Source organism: Amblyraja radiata, unplaced genomic scaffold (assembly GCF_010909765.2).
Source record: "Amblyraja radiata isolate CabotCenter1 unplaced genomic scaffold, sAmbRad1.1.pri scaffold_750_ctg1, whole genome shotgun sequence".
NCBI lineage: Eukaryota > Metazoa > Chordata > Chondrichthyes > Rajiformes > Rajidae > Amblyraja > Amblyraja radiata.
This window is the reverse complement of record NW_022630761.1, coordinates 9,340-35,305: the sequence shown is the minus strand read 5'-3', so window position 1 is coordinate 35,305 and position 25,966 is coordinate 9,340. Positions and strand designations below refer to the sequence as shown.

General features: G+C 44.6%; 1 long non-coding RNA gene across 1 annotated transcript; it reads left to right on the top strand.

The window, feature by feature from the left end:
- LOC116970324 lies at nucleotides 1–23,518 on the top strand. Its single transcript, XR_004411104.1, has 3 exons — nucleotides 1–106; nucleotides 10,387–10,485; nucleotides 23,266–23,518. It is a non-coding gene; the product is annotated as an uncharacterized LOC116970324 (long non-coding RNA).
- Nucleotides 23,519–25,966: the final 2,448 nt, after the last annotated feature.

The window sequence follows — 25,966 nt, the reverse complement described above, 5'->3', positions numbered from 1 at the left end:
AATTACACTTTTATAATCAGATTTGTTGTAATTATCGGAGTTCTGGCTCTTCTCCTCGTCGTTATATTGGTAGTGGTGTTCTGTCAAGGAAAGCGCAAGCCTACAGGTAAAGTACATGAATACATCCTTAATGCAGCACAGATTCCCCAAATTATCAATGACAATGTTATCTTTGTTACAAGGAGAAAATAACAATATATTTTGGATAAGAAAAGTATCTGTTTGTGCTTATGTTGTTGAGAAATTGATTTCAGACTTTTTGTTGTCAATTAAAGCATTATTTATGCAATCTGGATTGTCTACCTGTCTACCTGCGTTGCCATGAGGAGTCTGCTGTATGATTTCAGGTGCTGTTCTGCAATGATCTGACCACGTGGTGATTGTGTTACCATCCCCTGTGTAAACCATTATCAAATAAACATGCCAGAAGTTGAAGTATAGCTAGTGTAGTTAAGTAGAAAATATGGTCTCCAATTTGCCCTCAACATGTTCCTATTTACTCTGGGATGAATATTGGGCAGGAGACCAAGGTATCTCCCCTGCACTTTGGTGGTTCATGCTCCTGAATCTATTATGTCCCAAAAGGCCTCATTTTAACAAATAATCTTTAAACTGGTGAGGCCAATGCTGCAGCAATCCCACATGGCAACTATGTGTTCAAATATTCAAATTTGGGGTTGTGCCTGAGGGTTTAATCTGTGTTGTTGAACTAACTGATCAGACAGGTATCGGGCTATAAACATACTATCCCTTATTGAAATCAGTAACTTTTAAGTAAACATAAGTGTCTAGTACAACAGCTCATCAAGGTCACTAACACATGGAATACTCAGTTCTTAAAGCTTCCCTTACATTTATATAAATCACATTTTTTTCCATTAAAAAATAAACTATTGCAATAACTGATCATTGGAAATATATAATGACACATTGAATGTATTAACTGTATGTACAATGATAAATTCAATTGCTCCTTTACTTGTCATCTTGACTTGTGAAAACTCTGCAGTGCAAAGATGCATTTGTCCACTCTCCAGATATTTTCAACTCTGCTAGGTACCTCCACATGTTGACCTTACCTCATTCATGGTCTCCTGTGCCTTCCCACCCATGTTCTGTCCAGCAATGGCTCTATCGTAGAATCCATACCGTAACTCAAATCCATGCTCATCCTGTGCCTCATATTCTCAATCACCATCTTCTTGGGCATCCTGTCCTTGTAACACATGATCTATCCATGTCATTTGATTTCTGTCACTCATTCCCATCATTGCACCACCATTTTATTCACAATACTTTTTCCTGAACTGAATCCAAACTCTCGGATTATCAAATAGGATAATTTGTCTATGCTTCTGGAATATTAATCTCAAAAAGTCTTGGATGAATATCCAGTTAACCTATGACAATCCAAAAGTACATCAAAAATAGTAAGATTAAACGAAAAATTACCAGTTTGAAGTTTGATCTTTATTTTATGCGGAGTTACATCGAAGGATTACGTGAAGACCCCGCCAGCACGCATGTGCGCATTCTTCAAAGCAGCGGTGTGAAATCACAGACAACAGTAGATGAAATGAACATAGTAACCATATAACCATATAACAATTACAGCACGGAAACAGGCCATCTCGACCCTTCTAGTCCGTGCCGAACACGTATTCTCCCCTAGTCCCATATACCTGCGCTCAGACCATAACCCTCCATTCCTTTCCCGTCCATATAACTATCCAATTTATTTTTAAATGATAAAAAAACGAACTTGCCTCCACCACCTTCACTGGAAGCTCATTCCACACAGCCACCACTCTCTGAGTAAAGAGGTTCCCCCTCATGTTACCCCTAAACATCTGTCCCTTAATTCTCAAGTCATGTCCCCTTGTTTGAATCTTCCCTACTTTCAGTGGGAAAAGATTATCCACGTCAACTCTGTCTATCCCTCTCATCATTTTAAAGACCTCTATCAAGTCCCCCCTTAACCTTCTGCGCTCCAAAGAATAAAGCCCTAACTTGTTCAACCTTTCTCTGTAACTTATTTGCTGAAACCCAGGCAACATTCTAGTAAATCTCCTCTGTACTCTCTATTTTGTTGACATCCTTCCTATAATTAGGCGACCAAAATTGTACACCATACGCCAGAATTGGCCTCACCAATGCCTTGTACAATTTTAACATTACATCCCAACTTCTATACTCAATGCTCTGATTTATAAAGGCCAGCACACCAAAAGCTTTCTTTACCACCCTATCTACATGAGATTCCACTTTCAGGGAACTGTGCACAGTTATTCCCAGATCCCTCTGTTCACCTGCATTCTTCAATTCCCTACCATTTACCATGTACGTCCTATTTTGATTTGTCCTGCCAAGATGTAGCACCTCACACTTATCAGCATTAAACTCCATCTGCCATCTTCCAGCCCACTCTTCCAACTGGCATAAATCTCTCTGTAGACTTTGAAAATCTACTTCATTATCCACAACCCCACCTATATTAGTATCATCTGCATACTTACTAATCCAATTTACCACACCATCATCCAGATCATTGATGTACATGACAAACAACAGTGGACCCAACACAGATCCCTGTGGCACCCCACTAGTCACTGGCCTCCAAACTGACCAACAACCATCCACCATTACTCTCTGGCATCTACCATTCAGCCACTGTTGAATCCATCTTGCTACTCCACCATTAATACCCAACAATTGAACCTTCTTAACCAACCTTCCGTGAGGAACCTTGTCAAAGGCCTTACTGAAGTCCATATATACAACATCCACTGCTTTACCCTCATCAATTTCCCGAGTAACCTCTTCAAAAAATTCAAGAAGATTAGTCAAACGTGACCTTCCAGGCACAAATCCATGTTGACTATTCCTAATCAGACCTTGTTTATCCAGATGCTTTTATATATTATCTCTAAGTATCCTTTCCATTAATTTGCCCACCACTGACGTCAAACTAACAGGTCTATAATTGCTAGGTTTACTCTTAGACCCCTTTTTAAACAATGGTACAACATGCGCAGTACGCCAATCCTCCGGCACTATTCCCGTTTCTAATGACATTTGAAATATTTCTGTCATAGCCCCTGCTATTTCTAAACTAACTTCCCTCAATGTCCTAGGGAATATCCTGTCTGGACCTGGAGACTTATCCACTTTTATATTTCTCAAAAGTGTCAGTATTTCCTCTTCTTTGAATCTCATAGTTTCCATAGCTACTCTACTTGTTTCCCTTTACCTCACATAATTCAATATCCTTCTCCCTGGTGAATACCGAAGAAAAGAAATTGTTCAATATCTCCCCCAAGATAAGAAGAACTAGCATACCAGTTGTCCTTTCTAATAGAGGGTGTGCATGGAGGGCACATAATCCCTCGACGTAACTCCTCATAAAATAAAGATCAAACTTCAAACTGGTAAGTTCTAGTTTAATCTTATTATTTTACTTCGGAGTCACGTGAGTGACTACGTGAAGAATTTAAAGATCTTTGATTTGATGCCGTGGAACGAGTCCATGCATCACTCACTGCCGTAGTTGATCAAAGGAGGAAATATGTTATCGTATTCAAACATGAATCAAAATTCAAAACAATAGTGAATTTATTTTTTAAAAGAATAATAATGATCCCTTCCATTTGGGATAAACCATAATACAGAACTTAAAATTGATTTTGCAAATATCGCAGGCTTTGTAATTGGCTTATTATAAAATAGCTGTAAATTCTTCTCCCTAGATCATCCTGCTGTACCCAGGATGTGGTCCATTGGCACATCCATTTCCCTTGCTGCCGATGTTGCTGCAGCCCTGGTGGAAAGAGATTTGAAAGTGTCAGTGTCAACCCCTGCAGCTCCCAAAACCTGTCTGAGCCACCTAGATATGGTTTGCGCCGATACCCTATTATGAGATTGTTTATGGCTGATCAACAACCCCATTTAATTGCCTCTAAGATTTTTAGTGGTTTCTATGTATTGTAACAGGTGTGTCACAACACATAGATTGTACTTCCGGTGGCGCTGGTGCCAGCAGCCTCCACCTACAGCCCGGTATCTTTTTGTTTTTTTGTTTATTTAGTTATGTTAAAGTGTGTTTTTTGGTGTTTTTTTTGTGTTTTTATGTGGGGGAAGAGGTCACGGTGCGGGGGATACCGTCCTTCAGCCGCTTCCTGGTGAGGACGCGACTATTATTCGAGTCGCGTCCTCGCCCCCCCCCCCCCCAGCCCCCCCAGCGGCCTACCTACTGGATTGGCGTGGCCTTTCCTGCCGGGATCGACCAGAGCTCCAGCAGCGGCGGGACAGCGCTGAAACATCGCGGGGCTGGCGATGCCTTACCGGGGGTCGCTGTCTGGAGCCCGGAGTGCTGGACCTGCTGCACCGACATCATGGAGCTGCGGTTTGCGGAACTCCCTACGCGGGCGGCGCTGATGGACAACGCGGGGTCCTGCAACTGCCCGGCTCGGCCTGCGGACTCGGGAGCTGCGGACTCCGGTGGGAGGCGGCTGATCTGGAGGACCGGGCCGCTGAGGAGGATGTTCACCGTCGGGGTTCGGCGTCGGCATTCCACCAGCCCGGCGTGAGGGCCTGAACATCAGGCCACCCGGGGCGGCGACTGCGGGTGCTAGGAAGGCCTCGACCACGATTGAACATCTGGGAAGAACGGAGGGGAGGCTGGCTGGACTATGGTGCCTTCCTCACCTTGGTGCCACTGTGTTATGTTGTGTCGTGGACTTTCAGTGTTTGTGCTTTTTAAAAAATTCTATTTTATTTTTAATACGTTTTATTATTTATTATTATTTATTTATTTTTATGATACTGCCTGTAAGGGAAATTCATTTTGTTGTCTCTAACTGAGACAATGACAATAAATTTGAATACAATACAATACAATACAATACAATACAATACAATACAATACAATACAATACAATACAATAGATACATAGAAAATAGGTGCAGGAGTAGGCCATTCGGCCCTTCGAGCCTGCACCGCCATTCAATATGATCATGGCTGATCATCCAACTCAGTATCCTGTACCTGCCTTCTCTCCATACCCCCTGATCCCTTTAGCCACAAGGGCCACATCTAACTCCCACTTAAATATAGCCAATGAACTGGCCTCAACTACCTTCTGTGGCAGAGAATTCCAGAGATTCGCCACTCTTTGTGTGAAAAATGTTTTCCTCATCACGGTCCTAAAAGATTTCCCCCTTATCTTTAAACTGTGACCCCTTGTTCTGGACTTCCCCAACATCGGGAAGAATCTTCCTGCATCTAGCCTGTCCAACCCCTTAAGAATTTTGTAAGTTTCTATAAGATCACCCCTCAATCTTCTAAATTCTAGCGAGTACAAGCCGAGTCTATCCAATCTTTCTTCATATGAAAGTCCTGACATCCCAGGAATCAGTCTGATGAACCTTCTCTGTACTCCCTCTATGGCAAGAATGTCTTTCCTCAGATTAGGAGACCAAAACTGTACGCAATACTCCAGGTGTGGTCTCACCAAGACCCTAGGCGGGTATCTGTAGGGTAGGCTTGGAATTCTAGTTTAAGGCCTGATGACCCTGGCCTGTTTTGTTTTACCAATTCCAAGATGTGAAAATTTAACTTATTGGTTGAAATAACCATAATATCCAGTCTTAATTTATGTAGGGACTGGACCCATTCTGCCGAGACCAGTGCCATCAGCATGACTGTTTTTAGTGTCAGTTTCTTCAAGGACAGGGATGTTGCTGGTGACCAACCCCTGAGCAACGTAAGAACAACACTAACATCCCAAATCTGGGAATACCTTGCTCTAAGAGGGTTCGTGTTGTAGATACCTGTCATAAACTTTGGATATTAGAGGGTGAGATCCCACAAAGTGCTGTCCTAATCCCTGCCTTAAGTATGCTGATAGGGCACTCCTGGCGCAGTTCATAGCACTGTAGCTGAGACTTTCATCAAAATGAAGGCTGGCCAGAAATTCCAGAACTTTGGTTACATAAGTTGTATTGTACGAAATATCAGTCCTTGTACAATGCATCTCTCATTTCCTGATGTATGTGAGACATTGCTTCTTGGTGGATTCTCGGTATGCGGCCGTGATCATATTCATGGTTCTATCCATCAGCCCCAGGTCCAGTAGTGGTCTCTTTAAATTCTGCAAATTAACAGATTGATCCTGTCATGGCATGGGTGACTCTCGCCTGTCACAGGATTGGCCAACAAATCTGGTCATTTGGGGACGGACATACATGGTTCAGAGACCATGTCGAGAACCACAGGGGAACCATGGCTGAGTAGGCTAATCGGGTACCACCAAAATACCTGACGCAGAGTCTTGTTGTATTTTGCGTAAGACCCAACTGATGAGACAGACGGGGGGAAAAGCATCGAAAAACAATTTTCTCCAGTCCAGCGAGAAAGCGTCCATCGCTGCTGCCCCAGGGTCTGGTTCCCAAGCGACATATGTTGGCAACTGGTGAATCAGTCTAGATGCAAATAGATCGATATCTGGTGTTCCATATTGCGTTACAATATCAGCAAATACTTCGTGGTTCAACATCGATTCGGTGTTGTCATTAAATGTTCGTGACCTGGTGTCTGCCACTGTATTGAGTTTACCTGGTAGGCAAGTAGCTGATATCCAAATATTTCTATTGATACGCCATTGTCAAATTGTATTAGCCAGATTGTCATATGTTATCGATTTATTTCCACCCATATGATTAATCTATGCCACCACTGTGGTATTATCAATTTGTAGGCGGACATGCAAGTGGTGCAGTTTTGAGCAATATGCTTTGAGCCCATAGAACACACCCAACATCTCTAAATAATTTATACCCAGTGTTTGTAGTAAAGATGATTCATGTGCATCCCATCTGCCACCACAACTGGATATAGTATTAGTAGCACCCCAACCATGACCGCTGGCATCAGTTTGTAATATAACTGATGGGTTACTGATAATGATGGGGCTGGAGCTATGCCATATGTTTTGCCTCCACCATTGTAACTCCAAAATTGCTTTAGCTGGTAATTGCATTGGTCGGTCGAAATGACCAGCATGCTGTTTTAGTGCTTGCACCTTTGCTCTTTGTAAATTTTGGTAATGCAAAGGTCCAAACTGTGTGGCTGGAAATGCAGCCACAAGTTTCCCAATTACCCTTGCTACCTGTCGAATGGATGGTTGACTGATGACAACCAGGTTGTTGCCGGCCTTTCATAAGTCTGATGCTTTGTTTTTTGGCAATGTTACAGGCATGTGGATTGAGTCAATGGTGAACCCCAGATCATCCATAGTTGTGGATGGCGTCAACTTAGATTTATCTGAATGGATGATAAAACCCAGTTTTTCAAACAATAGTTTGGTAGCTGATACAGCTGATTTGGCTAGATCCAGGGATTTCCCCACAATTAATATATCATCAAGATATGCCATGACAATATGTTTTAGTTTTCAGAGAAATGCCAAGGCTAGTTTTAATATCTTAGTAAATAGTCTGGGGGCTGATGTTAAGCCATTAGGCAACGCTTTATACTGTTAGACTGCCCCATCCAGTTAAACTTCAGATATCGGCGATGATCCTTCTGTATAGATACCGAATAGTATGCATCTTTTAGATCGATGCAAGCCATGAAGTAACCTTCGGAAATCAATTTCCTTCGCTCCATAGATGCTGCTGCACCCGCTGAGTTTCCCCAGCAATTTTGTGTACCTTCGGAAATCAATTGTTTGGCAGTAACAAAGATTTCCATTTTGAAGTGAATATACTTTACAAAGGTATACGGTTAAGTCAAATCAATGATGATGCGGCATCCACCATCTTTTTTAGTTTTTGTAAAAGTGTTGGATACAAATTCTAGACAGTAGTGTTGGGATCTCTCGATTACTCCTTTGGCATATAGCCTCCCCAGCTCTGCATGACCTTTCTGTTTTTCCCATTGGGAAAGCACAAACACTCGGCTAGGCACATGTTGAACTGGGGGAATGTCTTTATGAATAAACTCAATTTCGTATCCCTGAAAACTAAGTAGTATATAAGGGTCAGTAGTTATAGACCTCCATGCCTCCCAAAACAGGTGTAACCTACTCCCAGTTAGTACTGAACTTACACCCACTATGTTCTGGAAGGAACCAGACCCACCTACCTCCATGGTTACCGGTGGAGCGTTAATTTCTTCTGCTTCTGCCTCTTCTGAGGAAGAGGCACCGGAGTGCAGGGTTGGTGCATCTTCCAAGAAGGTCGCTCTGGGCTGTGGCCTAAAAAAGACCTCGGTGTTGATTGTGCAACCTTCGTGCTTCTCCAGCATCCCGGTGTCGTTGCCTGCTGGTGGATGCCTGCTGGTGGATGCTGCCGCTGGAGATGTATGGTCTTGCTCGAAGTTGACGCCTTCATGAGCCCGATGGCTTTGGCTTCTTCGTCGAGCACTTTAATCTGCTTAGATAGGTTGCCCCCAAATAGCAGTATTGGTGGTTGTGAACTGGTAGTTTAACACAACCCTGCAAATTTCGGGTTCAAAGCAGGTCGAATGGCAATTAGGCAATTTATTTCAAATTGCATGTTGCAAAGCAGTGCCAGAGCATCCTGTTGTGTCTCTGACATCTCTGCTCCATCCACCGATCGAGCAAACGGCGTTATTCCAGAAGCCAACAATTTTAGTATTTTCTGCATCTTCACCTCTTGGGTTCGGATGCCTGCACCGATGTACCCCCAGATAGAACTGTTTACTGCAGGGACATTCAGTGAGACACAGTTCTCAGGTGCCATATATTTGGCTGTTGTTTCATTCAACACTTGTTCTTGCAGCTGATTGAAGGAAAGGTAGTCCATGCTAGCTGCCAGTTTTGGCTGTAATGGCTGTCCCGTTTGCGCTGGCATCGGAAACTTTGAGACCACCCCGAGCAGTTTTTGTGGATCCTGCACCCCTAGCACCCTCGCACTGTCTTCAGCCAATCCCCTGACATCACGGCCAGCCCAGCCCTGGCCCGTAATGCTCCGCTCTGTCGAATGAGGTGCACTAAGCAGCCCTTGATAAGGTGCTGCCATGGGTGTCCTAGGACCCCCATGGTGACAATACTCCATATCACGGAGCATGTCATGTTGGAGCATCTGCTCAATCAACCGCTCCATGCGGGATATGCGGTCAGCTCCGCTGTTCCCCGGCAGCGAGTCTTCCTGGCCCGACTTGTCCGAGTCAACCGGCCTGGCCGACTTTTGTTTGACTTTTCCCCCAGCCCGCGGCGCTGGTTCAGGCTGAGCAGGTGCCATGTTGATCGCATAGATTGCGATCCAGGTGCCGCCGGTCGCTGCTGACTGCTTGTACTTTCACGGTCCCCCACAGCCAGTCTAGACACGACCCGTTTGGATTTCTTTCCCTTGTCCATAGCTCTCCTTCTGTAACACAGAAAGCAGAGCACAAAACACAACATCAGATTAGCAAACTTACCTGCAGGTCCCGTTTTTAAATCTTGTTGCTGCAGGGGAACACTTCACCCCGCCAGTCGCTGTGCAATGCGTGAGACGATATGACGTGCATGCGTGCTGGCGGGGTCTTCACATAGTCACTCACGTGACACCGAAGTAAAATAAGCAAAGTAAATAATGTACCCATTAACAGGAGTCAGCACAACACATTTGAAAATAAGTTGGTGAGTAACACATCACCAATTCTAAATCTGGTAATGTTGTGAAAAATTAATTACATGTTGCGTTGATCATATTTGTGGAAAACTGAGTTAATGGAATCCCTATTGTGTTTTGTTAAATGTGTGAAATTAAATTGTATGTAAAATCATGAGGGGAATAGATAGGTGAGTGTGCAGAGTCGTTGACCCAGTATAAAGTAATCAAAAACTACAAGACATAGGTTTAAGTTGAGAGGAACCTGAGTGGCAGTTTTTTCACTCAGATGATGGTGGTTATATGCTGACAGAGAAGGTCGTTGAGGAAGGAACTATAACTGCTTTTAAAAGACACTTAGGCAGGTACATGAACCACCGGGTGGTGTCGCAATGACTGCCTCGCCAACAGTCTGTCTCGTCCTTTTCCTTCTTTGATGTTTTTTTGTATGTGTTAAATGGATGTTTTAGTGTTCTTTAGCTTTATTTTATGTGGGGGTGGAGGGAGGTTGGGGGAAACTTTTTTAAATCTCTTACCGCAAAGAAGCTGCATTTTTTTCCGTAAGGTATCTCCATCCGCACTGTGGCCTAACATCGAGGTGCTGGCGGCCTCTTGCTGGGGATTGACTTTGGGAGCTCCAACCACGGGAGCCTGCAGGACTTAACATCATGGACCTGGTGGTCCCTGTCGAGGATCGACCTTGGAGCTCCAAGGACTCTTTGACTTTATAAAAGGTGAAAACAATTTAAATGGTGTCCTCTCTCTGAACAGGTTTGGGCAATCAAAGACAGACAACTCCACCATGAAAAAGAAACACAGAAGGTGAATCTCACCTTTATGGCAACCTTGAAGAAATTCAGCAGATGGCAGGTATGTAGTGGCCATTTGGCCTGTTTTGCATGTAACTGATGATGGCATGTGCCTTTAAATTTTAGACTGCCCGTTATATTGTGGGTGGGATTTATGACGTGTTTTGGGGCATGTTTGGAGATTAGATGCTCACGCAGAAGTCTAGTTTTTAGATTAGTTTGGAGTGACGATGGAGAAGGTCAATCCTTCGACCATGTCAATGTTACGGAGACACGAGGAGTTTTGTAATGTTTAAAGTTGCAAGTTAGAGTTCAAGGAAGATTGCAGTAACGAGTCGGAAGAAATTTGGATGTATCTTGCTGTCAACAATAAAGCATTTATTCAACAAAAGACTGTGTGTTGAAGCTTTATGAGTGAAGACGCTCTGATGGCCTGTGAGGAAGCTTGCATGCGTATCGAAGATATTCCCCTTATCCATTATCATCCAAATAGCGGCTAGAGAATTCGTTTCTCGAAAGATATGAAAAATTTGCCGTTACATTAAGTCGAAGGGAACCTCCGGCAGGGGGGTTAAATACTAGTCCCAGAGAGTGGGACAGAAGATTAAATCGACGCCGGACGACCAAGCTAAGATCCCGGAGAGATTTTAGCCAGAGGAAAGTGGTTCCAGGAGGAACTAGATCTCGGCCAGATGAGGCCTTGAGGTCTATCGAGAGCGTCGAGACTTATCTGAAGAGGTGTCTGTGTATTTGTGAGTACAAATCAACTATTACTCTTTGAATTTGTACAGCTTTAATTTTATATGGCAAATAAAAGGCTGCTAATAACAGAGCCCTCAGAAAGTGTTTTGTCAATTTATCTGGGGAAGAGAGATTCTAGCCAGACCAACCTTGCATTGTTTTGAGTCCTGTGATAAGCACAAATTCCATGGAAGTGGCATCACCTTTGTGCACCTTGGTGTTTGAGTAGTTCAAAACAATCTCAGTTTGTTAGGATTTAAGCCAGAATTGTTGACAAAATACAAGAGCAAGCCAGCAAACTATTCTTTTCGCATAATTTTACGACTTGGCGGTCTGCCAAGACCTCTTTAAATTATGAGCGAAGAAGGGGGTGGAGGTTTTGTGCTTGATGGAGCACATGGTGCCACCAGAAGACCAGCCAGCCAAGTTAAACTCACTGAGAAAGGTCGAGTTCATGTTCTCAAGGAAACCGAATCGGATAGAAACAAGTTGTGGAAGAGGATGAGAAGGCTACTTGAAAGTGTGAAGTTAGCCATGGAATCAGAAGCTAACCTGGAGAATGTGAAGGATAAATTATGCCTGATACATAGCCTTAATAATGAGCTTAAAGAAAAACAGGACACACTGCTGGAAGCAGAGCGATCTCAAGAGGAACGTGGAAGACATTATGTGGTATTCAGAAAATACGGAGTATTATGATGAATCCATGGAAGTTGCAGCCACATGGTTAGCTGAAGTTGACCAAAGTGAATTTTACAGAGAAGGAGATGCTAAGCAAGCAGAGCCAGAAGAAGAAGATAACCATATAACCATATAACAATTATGATGATGATGATGACTACTGGTTTACTAGTGGCGGCGCGGCTCTGGCTGCAGCGGCTCTCCGGCAGTCCTGTTTGTTTTGTGTTTTTTGTGTTGTTTATTTTCGTTTTGGTTAGTCTAGTTTTGGTTTTTAGTTTCTGTTTTGGGGGGGGGGGGGTTGAAACGGGGCTTGCTGTCTCTCCCTGCGGGGGAATGCGACTTTTTTCGTATTCCCCTTCTCTGCCTCCGTCTGCGCTGAGGCCTAATGGCGGAGCTGGCGACCTCGAGGCTCAGGAGGCAGAGCCCGCCAGGACTCGCCCTGAGCTCGCTCTCGTGAGGGCGGCCCGGCTCGGGGCTGGAACAGGGCTTCCGTGAGGGACTGTGACGCTCCCGTGAGGACGGCCGGCCCGAGGAAGGAACGGTGCTCCCGTCGGAGTGGCCGAGCTCGGGGAGGTACGGCGCTCCTAGCCCGAGGGAGGAGCAGCGCCCAGTAGGGGCGGCCCAGCCCGAGGGAGGAGCGGCGCCCAGTCAGGGCGGCCCAGCCCAAGGGAGGAGCGGCGCCCGGTCGGGGCGGCCCAGCCCGAGGGAGGAACGGCGCCCGGTCGGGGCGGCCCAGCCTGAGGGAGGAGCGGCGCCCGGTCGGGGCGGCCCAGCCCGAGGGAGGAGCGGCACCCGGTCGGGGCGGCCCAGCCCGAGGGAGGTGTGAGTCCGGCGCCCGGGCGGGGCTGGCCCCAGCCGGGGAGGAGGCGGTGCCCGGTCGGGGCGGCCCAGCCCGAGGGAGGAGCGGCGCCCCGGTCGGGGCGGCCCAGCCCGAGGGAGGAGCGGCGCCGGTCGGGGCGGCCCAGCCCGAACGAGGAGCGGCGCCCGGTCGGGGCGGCCCAGCCCGATGGAGGAGCGGCGCCCAGTCGGGGCCGGCCTGGCGCGAGGCTGAGACGGTGGCAGTACTCACGTGAGGGCGATCCGGCTCTGGCTGGAACGGTGTTCCGGTGGCTTGGACGGTTGTTCTGGCGGTGGTGGCCTGAGTCCGGGGTTCGGCCGCGGGCCAGCGGCTGCGTCAGCAGGACTGGTAGGCGGCAGCTTCGACCACCCCGGGCCGCGGTGTTTGAGCCGCGGGACAGGTTTTAACATCGCCCGGGGGGTATCGCCTCAGCGCAGAGGGAGAAGAGGAGGGAAGAGACTGGAGACCTAAGACTTTTGCCTCCATCACAGTGAGGAGATGTTGGGTGGACTCACTGTGGTGGATGTTAATATGTGTTTATTGTTGTTTTTTATTGTATTGTATTGTATGTATGACTGCTTCAATTTCGTTCAGACTTCGGTCTGAATGACATTAAAGGTTATCTTATCTTATCTTATCTTATCTTATGGTGGAAGAGGATCAGAGGAAGCAGCTGATTGGCTTGTGTCCCGGGTAAGGCTTTATTGTATTCGGATAAGGGGGAGAATGAGGGCCAGGGCAGTTTACTGTTCTGGATGTCAGATGTGGGAGGTCATGGAGTCTGAGTGCTCTCCAGACGTCCACATCTGCGCCAGGTGCGTCGAGATGGGGCTCCTAAGGGACCGCGTTAGGAACCTGGAGCAGCAACTCGATGACCTCTGTCTGCTCAGGGAGAGCAAGGAGGTCATAGAAAGGAGTTACAGGGAGGTGGTCACTCCAAGACCACGGGAGACAGAAAACTGGGTCACAGTTAGGAAGGGCAATGGGCAGAGGCAGGGACTGGTGAGTACCCCGGTGGCTGTACACCTTGAAAATAAGTACTCATGCTTGAGTAAGGGTGGGGGAGACAGCCTACCTGGGGGCAGCGACAGTGGCCGGGCCTCTGGCACAAAGACCGGTCCGGTTGCTCAGAAGGGTAAGGAAAAGAAGGGGAGGGCAATTGTAATAGGGGACTCTATAGTCAGGGGGTCGGATAGGCGATTCTGTGGACGCAGACAGGAGTCCCGGATGGTAGTTTGCCTCCCTGGTGCCAGGGTCAGGGATGTGTCTGAACGTGTCCAAGAAATCCTGAAATGGGAGGGAGAGGAGCCTGAGGTTGTGGTGCATATAGGTACCAACGACATAAGTAAAAAAAGAGAAGAGGTCCTGAAAGAAGAATTTAGGGAGTTAGGTAGAGAGTTAAGGAGAAGGACTGGAAAGGTAACAATCTCAGGATTACTGCCTGTGCCACGCGACAGTGAGAGTAGGAATGGAGCGAGGTGGAGGATAAATGCGTGGATGAGAGACTGGTGCAGTGGGTATGGATTCAAGTTTCTGGATCATTGGGACCTCTTTTGGGGAAGGTGCGACCTGTACAGAAAGGACGGGTTGCACTTGAACTTAAGGGGGACCAATATCCTGGCGGGGAGATTTGCAAAGGCTACCGGGGAGACTTTAAACTAGTATGGTTGGGGGGAGGGACTCAAATTGGGAAAGCTAGCAGTCAGTGTGTGAAGCAGGGGGCAGAGAATGGTAGCACTCTGACCCAAAATGTAGGGGAGAGAGAAGAAAAAAGAAAATAATCAGAGAATAAGAGAGGGTGGGTTTCTTAAATGTGTATATTTTAATGCTAGGAGCATTGTAAGAAAAGTGGATGAACTTAGAGCCTGGATTGACACCTGGAAGTATGATGTTGTGGCGATCAGTGAAACATGGTTGCAGGAGGGCTGTGATTGGAAACTAAATATTCCAGGATTTCATTGCTTCAGGTGTGATAGAATTGGAGGGGCAAGAGGTGGAGGTGTTGCATTGCTTATCAGGGAAGATATTACAGCAGTGCTTTGGCAGGATAGATTAGAGGGCTCATCTAGGGAGGCTATTTGGGTGGAACTGAGAAATGGGAAAGGGGTAGCAACACTTATAGGGGTGTATTATAGACCGCCAAATGGGGAGCGGGAATTGGAAGAGCAAATATGTAAGGAGATTGCAGATATTAGTAGTAAGCACAAGGTAGTGATTGTGGGAGATTTCAATTTTCCACACATAGACTGGGAAACACATTCTGTAAATGGGCTGGATGGGTTGGAGTTTGTAAAATGTGTGCAGGATAGTTTTTTGCAACAATACATAGAAGTACCTACTAGAGAAGGGGCGGTACTGGACCTCCTGTTAGGAAATGAGATGGGTCAGGTGGCAGAGGTATGCGTTGGGGAACAGTTCGGGTCCAGTGATCACAATACCATTAGTTTCAATATAATTATGGAGAGGGACAAAACTGGACCTAGGGTTGAGATTTTTGATTGGAGAAAGGCTAACTTTGAGGAGATGCGAAAGGATTTAAAAGGAGTAAATTGGGACAGTTTGTTTTATGGGAAAGATGTGGAAGAGAAATGGAGTACATTTAAAGGTGAAATTTTAAGAGTACAGAATCTTTATGTCCCTGTTCGGTTGAAAGGAAATCGTAAAAATTGTAAAGAGCCATGGTTTTCAAGGGAAATTGGACACTTGGTTCGGAAAAAGAGGGAGATCTACAATAGTTATAGGCAGCATGGAGTAAATGAGGTGCTTGAGGAGTATAAAGAATGTAAAAAGAATCTTAAGAAATAAATTTGAAAAGCTAAAAAAAGATATGAGGTTGCTTTGGCAAGTAAGGTAAAAGTAAATCCGAAGGGTTTCTACCGCTATATTAAAAGCAAAAGGATAACGAGGGATAAAATTGGTCCATTAGAGAGTCAGAGTGGCCAACTATCTGCTGAGCTAAAAGAGATGGGGGAGATATTGAACAGTTTCTTTTCTTCGGTATTCACCAAGGAGAAGGATATTGAATTATGTGAGGTAAGGGAAACAAGTAGAGTAGCTATGGAAACTATGAGGATCAAAGAAGAGGAAGTACTGACACTTTTGAGAAATATAAAAGTGGATAAGTCTCCAGGTCCGGACAGGATATTCCCTTGGACATTGAGGGAAGTTAGTGTAGAAATAGCAGGGGCTATGGCAGAAATATTTCAAATGTCATTAGAAACGGGAATAGTGCCGGAGGATTGGCGTACTGCGCATGTTGTTCCATTGTTTAAAAAGGGGTCTAAGAGTAAACCTAGCAATTATAGACCTGTTAGTTTGACGTCAGTGGTGGGCAAATTAATGGAAAGAATACTTAGAGATAATATATATAAGCATCTGGATAAACAGGGTCTGATTAGGAACAGTCAACATGGATTTGTGCCTGGAAGGTCATGTTTAACTAATCTTCTTGAATTTTTTGAAGATGTTACTCGGGAAATTGATGAGGGTAAAGCAGTGGATGTTGTGTATATGGACTTCAGTAAGGCCTTTGACAAGGTTCCTCATGGAAGGTTGGTTAAGAAGGTTCAATGGTTGGGTATTAATGGTGGATTAGCAAGATGGATTCAACAGTGGCTGAATGGGAGATGCCAGAGAGTAATGGTGGATGGTTGTTTGTCAGGTTGGAGGCCAGTGACGAGTGGGATGCCACAGGGATCTGTGTTGGGTCCACTGTTGTTTGTCATGTACATCAATGATCTGGACGATGGTGTGGTAAATTGGATTAGTAAGTATGCAGATGATACTAAGATAGGTGGGGTTGCGGGTAATGAAGTAGAGTTTCAAAGTCTACAGAGAGATTTATGCCAGTTGGAAGAGTGGGCTGAAAGATGGCAGATGGAGTTTAATGCTGATAAGTGTGAGGTGCTACATCTTGGCAGGACAAATCAAAATAGGACGTACATGGTAAATGGTAGGGAATTGAAGAATGTAGGTGAACAGAGGGATCTGGGAATAACTGTGCACAGTTCCCTGAAAGTGGAATCTCATGTAGATAGGGTGGTAAAGAAAGCTTTTGGTGTGCTGGCCTTTATAAATCAGAGCATTGAGTATAGAAGTTGGGATGTAATGTTAAAATTGTACAAGGCATTGGTGAGGCCAATTCTGGAGTATGGTGTACAATTTTGGTCGCCTAATTATAGGAAGGATGTCAACAAAATAGAGAGAGTACAGAGGAGATTTACTAGAATGTTGCCTGGGTTTCAGCAACTAAGTTACAGAGAAAGGTTGAACAAGTTAGGGCTTTATTCTTTGGAGCGCAGAAGGTTAAGGGGGGACTTGATAGAGGTTTTTAAAATGATGAGAGGGATAGACAGAGTTGACGTGGAAAAGCTTTTCCCACTGAGAGTAGGGAAGATTCAAACAAGGGGACATGACTTGAGAATTAAGGGACTGAAGTTTAGGGGTAACATGAGGGGGAACTTCTTTACTCAGAGAGTGGTAGCTGTGTGGAATGAGCTTCCAGTGAAGGTGGTGGAGGCAGGTTCGGTTTTATCATTTAAAAATAAATTGGATAGTTATATGGATGGGAAAGGAATGGAGGGTTATGGTCTGAGCGCAGGTATATGGGACTAGGGGAGATTATGTGTTCGGCACGGACTAGAAGGGTCGAGATGGCCTGTTTCCGTGCTGTAATTGTTATATGGTTATATGGTTATATGGTTATATGATATTGCACCGGGAGACAGAATCTCAAATGTATCTTCACAAAGATCAGGCCACAGATCTGGCTGCTCAGCCAGTTCGGTTTCGAGGGCTTCTGCTCAGTTAACTCAAGCTGAGTTAGCTGTGCACTCAATAGAAGCGGATGCCATGAAGAAAAAACATGTGATCGAGCGGGATCAAGAAGAGATGATGCGATGTAAGGAGCAACTGAAATTAGACACAAAGATGGCGGTGGTCAAAGCCAAGAAGGACATACTGGAAAGTGAGGGGTCAAGATGCAGCTCTAGATCGTCGAAGATGATGAGCTCTAGACCAAGAGGAAAAACTGCTCAGAGTGAATTGGCAGTTGGATCGATTCCACGGTCAAGGTCCACCGGATACCTTGGCTTGGAAAACATAAATATGTTGGGTAAAACTTCATCTCAGCAAATGGGTGCTAAATTGAAACCAACTACTATTGGAGCGTCCGTACAAGCTCGAGGTAGACCAATAGTGGACCACGCTTTTCCAAGGCCTAAGGCACGTGCTCGAGGATGCCAGTTTGAGCCAAGACCTGTTTATCAACTGGTGGAGTCAAGCCAAGGGAATCAGCATGGATTGAATAGGCAATAGACAGGATTGGCACTGTTGAATAGGCAAACTGAATTCAACAAGATTATAGCTCGACAAAATACCTCTCTCATTCTGCCACTAGTAGAAATTCCTACGTATAGTGGAGATCCTTTGGAGTATGAAACTTTCGTAAGGGCACTAGAGGAGGTATTAGAGACGAAAGTTAAGGATGAAAAAGAGCGCTTACGATTTCTGGTGAAGTACACAAAAGGAAGTGTGAAGGTGCTTGTAGAAAGTTGTCAGATGGAGCCAGGCAACCAGGGCTATAGAAAGGCAAGAAGATTACTTGAACGTTTTGGTGATGAACAGAGGATTGCGAAAGCATACATTGAGAAGGCCCATGCTTGGAAAGAAATCAAGCCAGAAGATGGGGAAAAATTGAGTGATTATGCAATATTTCTGAGAGAATGTTGCAGCTCAATGAAAAATCTTGGCTTTATGGAGGAAATGAATCTTGCGAGTAATATGAGAATCCTCATTAGCAAGTTGCCCAGAAGAATGAGAGAAAAGTGGAGAGATGAAGCAGGCAAAATACGAGATGAAAGCAAACAAGTAGCCAGGCTACCAGACCTGGTGGAATTTTTAGAAAGCGAAGTACAGTACATGTTAGACTCATACCACAGAACTATTGAAGATCGCAGACCACTTGCAACTTATAAAGGTTCTACCTTTACCAAAACTAAAGAAAGAACAGGGCCTAAGAAAAGCAATTTTGCTACCACTATAATACCTAAGAAGACGATAGGTGGAGCCATAGAAGATGCACCGACTATTAAGAAGGGATTTTGTCCGTTTTGTGATGAAGTGGGCCACACCATAAGATGGTGTCGTAAATTTAAAGAGAAGAAATATGAAGATAAGATGGGCTTTTTAAAAAGGAATGGAATCTGCTATGGATGTCTAAAGAAGGGGCACATGGTAAAAAACGGTAAGTGCCCAATAATTTGTGTCAACTGTAAGCAGAATTATTTTGATGTGCTTCACCCTGTAAAGAAAGAGCTGGACCATACAGAGCAGGGGGAGTCAGCTGCTATTAATGCTGTCACCTCGCCTCAAATAACTGCTCATATTGGGGCCGGGGTTGAAGCATGGATTTTCTCTATCTTACCAGTACATGTGAGAAATAGGGAAACAAATGTAGTGTTGCAGACGTATGCATTTCTGGACCACGGAAGTTCAGCTACTTTTTGTACAGAGAATTTGATGAGAAGGCTGGATATTACTGGAGAGAAAGTTAAAATTCAAATGCTTACCATGAATAAAGAGAAAGAGTGCCCTAGTTATTGTATTACAAATATGGAGATATCCAGTTTGGATGAAGATCATTTTATTTCAATTTCAGAAGTTTTTACACATGGAACTATGCCTGTTGGTCGTCAGAATGTACCCAGATGTGAAGACTTTAAGCAATGGCCTTACCTGAAGGATGTGAAAATATCTAAGGTAAATTCTCATATTGACTTATTTATTGGAACGAATGCTGTGAAAGCATTAGAACCTGTACAGATTGGTAGGAGCTAAGGGGATGGACCGTATGCTGTGAATACCCTACTTGGATGGGTTATCTATGGCTCCTTGAGCAAGAATAAGGGAAACAGTAGCCAGGTGAACTGCCGTGCTGTTGCTGTTAACCAAATATCTACAGGTAAATTGGAAAAGCTTTTAACGAAGCAATATAATCATGACTTCAATGAAAGTACCAGCAAAGAATCTGAAGAAATGTCCAGAGAAGAATTAAAATTCTTGGATATTATGAACTATTCAGTTAAGATGATCAATGTACATTATTGTTTGGACTTACATTTCAAGCAAGAAAGTATTAGTTTACTGAATAATCGTCATATGGCTGAACAGTGTATCCAGAATTTGAAACAAAAGTTTGCTAAGAACACGAAATTTCAAGTGTAATATACATCCTACTTACAGGATATGATTGATAATGATTATGATGAAATGGTACCAACAAATCAATTATATCGAGATGATGGAGAGCTCTGGTATATTCCGCACCATGGGGTGTATCACTCAAAGAAAGGGACCTTGAGGGTGGTCATTGACTGCGCTGCAGTCTATAAAGGTACATCACTTAACAGTGAACTACTGCAAGGTCCAGACCTTACCAACTCACTCATTGGAGTTCTCATCAAATTTAGGCAAGAACCGACTGCTTTAATGGCTGACATCAGATCAATGTATCATCAAGTGAAAGTAGCTGGTAAACATATTGTTCAAGAAGGAATACAATACAATACAATACAAATTTATTGTCATTTGAGCCCCAGTGAGACTCAAACAAAATTTTGTTTCCACAACCATACAAACAAAGACAATGTCCTACAGACATACACACAATTAAGTTTCACACAAACATCCATCACAGTGAACCCACTGTGATGGAAGGCAAAGTCTTTTCTCTCCCCTGCTCTCCATGTCTCTCCCAATGTCCAAGCTCCAGGCGGGTGATGATAAGTCCCACGGCCATTTTAGGCCGCGCGGGGCGATTTACGGCCCCGCTCCCGGTCTGAAAGCACAAGGTCGGAGCCCCAGCGTGCGATGGTGAGTCCCACGGCCATGAAGCCGTGCCGGGTGATGTACGGTCCCGGTCCGGGTCGTTCCAACCCCGCGACACGGGCTGGAGAAGCCGCGTTGCGGGAGCTCCGGGAAGCGGTCTCTCTCTCCCCCCGGACCCGCGAGCTCCCGATGTCCCAGTCCACCGGACCTGCGGCTGCGTTGCTGGAGCCTCCGAGCCCCAGGAGTCGAGTCGCAGCAGCGAGTCACCACCGCTCCCCACGCACCGAGGCCGGCCAGCCCCACGATGGTGAATAGTCCGCAGCTCCACAGCTCCGCAGTCTCCCGAGCCCCCGGGTCGTTCAGGTTGGAGGCCGCTCCACGGTGCTAGGCCCCAACGACAACGGAGACCCGACAGGGAAAAGGTCGGGTCTCCCGTACAGGGAAGAGATTTAAACAGTTTCCCCCTGCCCCCCCCCCCTCCCCACCCCCCCGCCCCCCACATATACACATTTAAAACCAAGCTTAAAAAAACACAAACACTACATTTAACTAGACAAAAATAAAAAAAAGACAGACAGTCTGTAGGAGCCGCTGCAACGAGTCGCGCCGCCACCAGACAAGGATGCTGGAAGATCGAAGGTACACAAAAATGCTGGAGAAACTCAGCGGGTGCAGCAGCATCTATGGAGCGAAGGAAATAGGCGACGTTTCGGGCCGAAACCCTTCTTCAGACTGACATATTGTAAAGATAGAATAGGAAAGGTAAACATATTGATTACCTGCGATTCCTATGGTGGCCTGAAGGGGATGTGGCCTGAAGGGGATGTGCAGCAAGCTCTTGTTGATTACCGGATGAAAGTACATCTCTTTGGAGCAGTGTCATCTCCAAGTTGTGCGAATTTCACTTTAAGGAAGACTGCAGAGGATAATAAATATTATTTCCGAGAGGAGGTAATTTCCACTTTGAAAAATAATTTCTACGCGGATGATTGCCTAAAATCCATATGTACTGAGCAGGAGGCAATTCAAATTGTAAAACACCTGACCTCTCTCTGCAATAAGGGAGGATTTGTACTTACCAAGTGGATCAGCAACAATCGTGCTGTTTTGGAAAGCATTCCACCAGATGACAGAGCGGAAAAAACCAAGGAGTTGGATTTAGATAAAAACAACTTGCCAATGGAAAGGGCACTGGGACTGCACTGGTGCGTGGAAATGGATGTGTTTAAGTTTAAATTGTCGATTTAGGAGCGACCATGTACAAGAAGGGGTATCCTATCTGTGATTAGATCAGTATACGACCTTTTGGGATTTCTTGCACCATTTACACTGCCAGCCAAGTTAATTTTACTAAATCTTTGTAAGGAAAATCTTGGATGGGATGAGAGTATAACTCAAACATCCTCGCACAGTTGGACAGAATGGTTAACAACCTCCATACAATTTCAAAGTTTAAGGTAAATCGGTGCATAAAGCCTAAAAACTTTGGTAAGATCAGAAGTGCACAATTGCATCATTTTTCGGATGCCAGTGAAAGTGGTTATGGGACTGTTTCATATTTAAGACTGCAAAATGGTACCAAAAGAGTGCATGTTGCATTCTTAATGGGAAAAGCTAGAGTGGCACCACTGAAACATATGACGATTCCCAGAATGGAATTTACAGCAGCAGTCTTAGCTGTTAAAATTGACATAATGCTACAAAAGGAACTACAATTCCAACTGGAAGAATCTATCTTCTGGACCGATAGCGCTACGGTTCTGAAATACTTAAATAATGAAAACAAATGCTTTATGACATTTGTAGCAAATAGAGTCTCCTTTGTATTGGGAGCTACTAATGTTTCTCAATGGAGATACGTTAGCACAAAAGAAAATCCTGTGGACGAAGCCTCTAGAGGACTAACAGCAAATTGCTTTCTAAATAACAGGAGATGGATCAATGGGCCAAAGTTTATTTGTGAACCAAGCAGAGAATGGCCAAAGCTTGAACTCGGATTTGAAATATCTGTAAATGATCTGGAAATTAAACAAAACATTTCGGTGAATGTGATTGCTAAAAACTCATATGACACGTGAACAATTTAATTACCCCCTTTTCATCATGGAATAAATGGATAACTTCAGTAGCCTGGTTTCTTAAAATAAAAATAAGATTATTGCTGGCGGCTTGGAAAAGGAGACAAATTACAGAGAGTATCCTGGGAGAGAATCCTGATAAACGGACAGGAGAGATTGAAAGCCAGATGGAAGTTTTTGAAGCTTCATATGGCTTGATGATCTCCTCAAGGCAGAAAATGAGATCATCTCTTTCTGTCAAAGACAGAAATACAAAGAAGAAATATTAACATTGGAAGCTGGAGGACAGGGGGTAAAAAGAAACAGTCAATTGTACAAGCTCGACCCAGTCTGGGAGAAAGGTCTTCTGTGGATGGATGGTCGCCTAAACAAATTGGCAATGCCCGAAAAAGCTAAACGTCCTATCATTCTCTCAAAGGACTTTTACATAACGACATTATTATTACGACATATTCATGAACAAGTTGGACATGGAGGAAGAAATTATATGTTATCCCAACTTGGTAAAAAATATTGGGTTATCAAGGCTGACTCGACAGCATCACGAGGTTCTTGGTTGATGGGAAGAATAGTAGAAATCATGCCTGACATTCGGGGCTTGGTGCGTATGGTACATCTTAAAACAAAAAAAACAATGTTTTAATAAGACCAAAAACCAAGTTGTGCTTGCTTCTAGAAAGCGAAGGTAAAGATGGAAGAGTCGATGAAGAGCCATGAAGACGGATATATAGTGCATGTTATTTTTTCCTCGTTAGTATCGTGTTTCGTATCCCTGCCTGTCACGTGTTAGACCAGGGTTCAATTTCCCGACGAAGAGCCACAGGGTTTAATTCCCTGACCTTTTGCTTTTGATATGTGTACAGCCTTTATGGCCACTTTTTAAAAATGTTTATTAGTAATTGCCTCGTTAGATACTCGGAACAATTAGGGGCCGGTATGAAGTGGCCATTTGGCCTGTTTTGCATGTCACTTATGATGGCATGTGCCTTTAAATTTTAGACTGCCCGTTATATTGTGGGTGGGATTTATGACGTGTTTTTGGGCGTGTTTGGAGCTTAGATGCTTGCGCAGAAGTCTAGTTTTTAGATTAGTTTGGAGAGACGATGGAGAAGGTCAATCCTTCGAACATGTCAATGTTACGGAGACACGAGGAGTTTTGTAATGTTTAAAGTTGCAAGTTGGAATTCAAGGAAGATTGCAGTAACGAGTTGGAAGAAACTTGGATGTATCTTGCTGTTTACCATTAACAATAAAGCATTTATTCAACAAAAGACTGTGTGTTGAAGTTTTATGAGTGAAGAAGCTCTGAAGGTCTCTGAGGAAGCTTGCATGCGTATAGAAGATATTCCACTTATCTATTCTCATCCAAATAGCGGCTAGCGAATTCGCTTCTCGAAAGATAAGAAAAATCTGACGCTACACCGATGTTGGGGGAGTCCAGATCCAGGGGCCACAGTTTAAGATTAAGGGGTGAGCCATTTAGAACGGAGACGAGGAAACACTTTTTCTCACAGAGAGTTATGAGTCTGTTGAATTCTCTACCTCAGAGGGTGGTGGAGGCAAGTTCTCTGGATGCTTTCAAGATGGAGCTAGATAGGACTCTTAAAGATAGCGGAGTCAGGGGATATGGGGAGAAGGCAGGAACGGGGTACTGATTGGGAATGATCAGCCATGATCACATTGAATGGTGGTGCTGGCTCGAAGGGCCGAATGGCCTACTCCTGCACCTATTGTCTATTGTCTATTGTAGGATAACAAAGTAGTCGAAGTGTTTACAATACATTCGGCATTGCTGATCTGTTTAAATACAGATAATGACATGACGTTGCATTTGGCTCCAGTGTCGATCTTTGCAACAGTAATGGTGTTGTTGACATGAAGTGAAACTTCAGGGTTGAGTTGCTTGTTAGTGGAAGCAACCAGGGAGTTTATGTTATGGCTGCTATCTTCATGCTCAGGGAGTAGAGCTGGAGATGGCGCTGCTAGCTCTTGGTTCTTGCTATCAGCAGCGTCATGTTTTAACCAGTGTACAGACTGCCTTGGGCGTGATTAGATTCCACGTGTACGGCAACATTTTGAGAAATTATTTATTCTTTTGCAAAAATGGCATAGTTTTCCTAAAGCAAAGTTTGCGATCTGCAGGGTGCGAGCCACCACAGTTAGAACACTTTCCAATAATCTTTGAGATTGCCGAGATGATGTGTGGAGTTGTGAGCGTTGTTTACGGCAGGAAGTGTCGGTAGCATCAACATGGTATGAGGAATGCGGTCCGGTCCCAATGACCTGGTGTGAGAGGTCATGATCTCATTAATACGACAAGCATGTTCAGCTCGGGCAAGTGTCAGTTCAGTATCACAAAGTAATTCATCTTTACTTTATCACTGAGAATTCCACCCATAGGCTGTGGGCCGAGCATCAAAAATGTGTCTCGAGATCCATTTTCGTGACCCACGTCATGGAACTACATGAAATATTCCACAGATTTAGATGAAATATAATATTGAGAAGGATGTCATAACTCGTCAGTGCCAAAAGTTGCACATTAATTAATTAAACTAATTAGAAAATGAGACCGGGAAAGTATGCGCCATCTAGTGGCCAATGCCCATATTACACCATGGGCAGCCTATTTGCCTGTTGCAATCCATTTAAACTATATATTATTATACCTATATATCTATATATGACATGTAAAGATGACTGTAATCATATATAATGAAGCATAATTATATTATATAAAAATAATATGATGAATATAACTGAGTGTTTTTTTTAATGACACTGTTGCAAAGGTCCTGTTCCTGAACCAGCCTAATTAATGGGTGAGGGTAGTTGTGGGTTCCTCCCTTTACTAAACCCCATTGACTGCCAGTGTGCAGAGTGGGGGTGACGGCCATAGTGGGACTGGGGCAGTGCCAGGCTGGGTGATAGACCTGGAGGAGACCTGTCTTATTTCTGATGTAAATGTCACATCCTGACCAAGATTCGAATGATCTGATGTTTTACCCCAGACTGGGTTTATTCCACTCTACTGTGTGTTTATAACATTATTTCCCCCAGTTTTACCCCAGACCGGGTTTATTCAAGAGAGTTTATTGTCATGTGTCCCAGATAGGACAATTAAATTCTTGCTTTGCTTCAGCACAACAGAATATAGACAGTGTGGCGGTCCCTGCGGGGTAGGCCACTCCTTGGATCATCCCCCTCGCCGATCGAGGGACAGTGGCGTTGGTCTGCCACGGGGTTTCCTAACGTCTCCCTAAGGGTAGAGATAAGGGTGTCGTGGTGTGTACTCGGACTGTTGGAATTAAAAAGCTTCTTTTGAATCCGCCTGGCGTCCGGTCTTTTCCTGACCTTGACCAGGCCACTACACTGGT